Source organism: Cervus elaphus, chromosome 27, assembly GCF_910594005.1.
Source record: "Cervus elaphus chromosome 27, mCerEla1.1, whole genome shotgun sequence".
NCBI classification, from domain to species: domain Eukaryota; kingdom Metazoa; phylum Chordata; class Mammalia; order Artiodactyla; family Cervidae; genus Cervus; species Cervus elaphus.
Window position 1 is genome coordinate 16,605,805 of NC_057841.1, and position 3,558 is coordinate 16,609,362.

Consider the following 3,558-nt stretch of genomic DNA (forward strand, 5'->3'; position numbering starts at 1 on the left):
GGAGAACCCAGAGCCTGTGATCATCCTGGCCTGAGTATCATGACCACACACGGACCAGCCAGTGCAATCAGGTGGATGGTATTTGTATTGACCAAAAGTAAAAATAAAAATGCCTACTAAGTGTCACAGGGGCTTCCCAGGTGGCTCTGATGGTAAAGAGCCTGTCTGCCGACTCAGGAGGCATAAGAGGTGCAAGTTTGATCCCTGAATTGGGAAGATCCCCTGGAGGAGGGCACGGCAACCCATTCCAGTATTCTTGCCTGGACAATCCCATGGACAGAGGGGCCTGGAGGGCCCTGAGACCACATGACGGAAGCAACTTGGCATGCACACACTAAATATATAATAATTTCTTTTTTCTGATACCTTAAGCTCCTATTAGTAATTTAGTGAGAAGTTGACTAAAATTGTCATTGTTTCCTGGAAGGATGGCACAGTTGAGCACCTCTGCTGTGCTGTAAGAAACCGTCTACCCTAGGGATAATGACACATGCTTTCTCAGCCTCCTAAGCAGCCAGAGTAGTGTAAGGTGACCAACCAGCCTAGTTTGCCTGGGATTGAGGAACTTCCTGGGAGGCGGGACTGTCAATCCGATTATCAGTACAGCCCTGGGGAAACCGGGATGGTTGATCACCTTAGTAGCAGGTACTTGTTTCTATTGCTCACAGGACAGTGATTCAGAAAGGCTTAATTTACAGAAGCAGGTGAGGCACTGTCTTGGTTTGGGCTGATATAACCGAACACTACAGACTTGGTTTATCAACAACAGAAATTTATTTCTCACAGTTATAGAGACTGGGAAATCCAAGGTCACAGTGTTGCTGATTGGGTGTCTGGGGAAGGCTTATTTCCTGGTTCATAGATGGTGTCCTCCCACTGTGTCCACATATGGTAGAAGGGATGAGGGAGCTCTCTGGGATCTCTTTTACAAGGTCACTAATCCCATTCACAAGGGTCCCACCCTTGTGATCCCATCACCTCCCAAAGGCTCCATTTCCAAATAGGTACATCATCCTATTGGTAGCCACTGCAGGCATTGTCTTTCTGTTAAAAACTCCTTTGGGCCTGGACTCTCATGACCTGAATCATAGAAGCACCAGTTGAACTGGGATGAAGAAGGCAGATGAATTAGTCTGTTGTCATCTCAGTTGCTAAGTCATTTCCAACTCTTTTGTGAGCCCCATGAACTGTAACCCACCAGGCTCCTCTGTCCATGGGATTTCCCAGGCAAAAATATTGGAGTGGGTTGCCATTTCCTTCACCAGGGGCTGTTCCTGATCCAGGGATCAAATCCACATCTCCTGCATTACAGGCAGATTCTTTATCACTGAGTCACCAGGGAAGTCTGAAGTAATCAATTGCACAGTCTGAATAACAGACTATAACATAAACATCTCCTAAGGGTCTGTCTTTATTAGAGACTTGCCCACATAAGCTTTACTTAATGTGAAAAGGGGCTTCCCTGTTATTTTGGAATCCTTATTTTTCTCTTATGCCATGACTTTTATTTTAGAAAAGCCATAGATGTAAAACCAGTGATGATGTCACCATCCCCTAAGAAGATGATGGTGAATGTTGCATTCTTACTGAGAGAGATTCCATATTAATTAGCTGTGATCATGACCTCCAGCCACAGACAAGAGCCTGACCAAATAGTTCTGCTCTTACCCGACCATGCTGTCCTGCCTAGAGTTCACTGATCTAGAGATGAATACTTCCCTTAAGCTGCTGCTGCTGCTGCTAAGTCACGTCAGTTGTGTCCAACTCTGTGTAACCCCATAGATGGCAGCCCACCAGGCTCCTGTCCCTGGGACTCTCCAGGCAAGAACACTGGAGTGGACTGCCATTTCCTTCTCCAGTGCATGAAAGTGAAAAGTGAAAATGAAGTCGCTCAGTCGTGTCCGACTCTTTGCGACCCCATAAGCTAAGGGATTGTTATTCTTTATCTACAAGATTTTTGGAGAGACATTATCTGCCAAGTATTTCACCTGTGTCTGAAAAAGTGAGACGTTAAATGTGGGTGTTTCTGGTAGTTAAGATCACCAGATTTCTGAGAAGGTGCATCTTTAATAGGGAGAAATGACTTCAATATATAGAAAGAAGCACAAACAACTTGTTAGTCTTCAAGCCATGGCTTCCAGAGGTCCCTGAGGCTCCACTGCTGACCATGCCTTCCTAAGGATGGGACCTGCCTTCACTGGCAGCCAAGAGTCTTACTTAACTCAGGTTCTTTGGGGTCAGAGAGCCTGAGAGCCCAATAATGTCTTTGTTCTTGACCGCTTGGCCATTTTATCTCCAAACCTCAGCCGTATGTGTGTGTAAGTCATGTTTGACTCTTTGTGACCCCCATGGACTGTAGCCCACCAGGCTCCTCTGTCCATGGGATTCTCCAGGCAAGAATACTGGAGTGGGTTGCCATTCCCTTCTCCAGGGGATCCTCCCAACCCAGAGATCAAACTTGGGTCTTCTATACTGCAGGTACCTTCTTTACTGTCTGAGTCACCAGATATCAGATAGTAAACTAAGAACAGATACTGCACTTGATCTTAGCCAAAAGGCTGAGAAGCAATGTCACCTGTAAGATCAAGTAAATAAGTCCTCATTAAATTATTACTAGGACTGAAAATGTGATTTGAGTAAAGTGACTAGCCTGGTGCTGTCCCCTAGCAGGTGTTTAGCAAGTGTTCCCCTTTTCCTTCATCAGAATCACTACAGCTTCTTAACTTGGCTCCTTACCACCTGGGTCTCCTCTCCTCCCTTCCATCCTTCACATCCCAGCCAGACAAGTCCTCTTAAATCAGCTATGAGTGTACCATGGCTCTTCTCTCCAGTTCAAAGGAAATCAAAACTCCTCTATCTGGGTTGTAAGATTCCATAATTTTCTTTTCTAGTCTTCACAACCAAACCAATTACTGAATATTATATCAAAAAAAAAAATGAAAGAAAGTGTTAATTACTCAGTCAAGTCTGACTCTTGTGACCCCATGGACTGTAGCTTTCCAGGCTCCTCTGTCCATGGAATTCTCCAGGCAAGAGTACTGGAGTGGGTGGCAATTCCCTTCTCCAGGGGATCTTTCCAACCCAGGGATTGTACCCACATCTGCTGCATTGCAGGCAGATTCTTTACTGTCTGAAAGGGAGAAGACTTTAAGCAAATAAACTATAACAAATGGCATAAAGAATTATGTATGTTTCTTTATGCCATTGCTTATATTTTATTTGCTTAAAGTCCTCTCCCCTTCCATTTTTTCCCTATAAAAAGTTGTCCTGTCATTCAAAGACAAGCCCAAAGATCAGCAAACATATGAAGACTGTCTGCTAATCTCCTGGTAACTGATGGAGCCATCTCTCCTCTGTTCTGTCATAGTCCTTATGTGTTTTCCCCTCTTGTATATGTGTGAATATGTCTTCATTTTCCTACTAACATGAGAACACCTTGAGATTAAACTTTAGGCAATATAATCCCGGGATCAGCATCAGAGGCTTTGGCGTCAGACATCTAAGGTTTAAATCCTGGTTTTACTAGTTCTTAGCTGAATGACCTTAGGGAAAATTTGA

At 44.4% G+C, this 3,558-nt stretch overlaps 1 pseudogene; it reads right to left on the reverse strand.

The window, feature by feature from the left end:
• Window positions 1-2,473: 2,473 nt before the first annotated feature.
• LOC122685112 lies at window positions 2,474-2,570 on the reverse strand (annotated as a pseudogene).
• Between the last annotated feature and the right edge of the window lie 988 nt (window positions 2,571-3,558).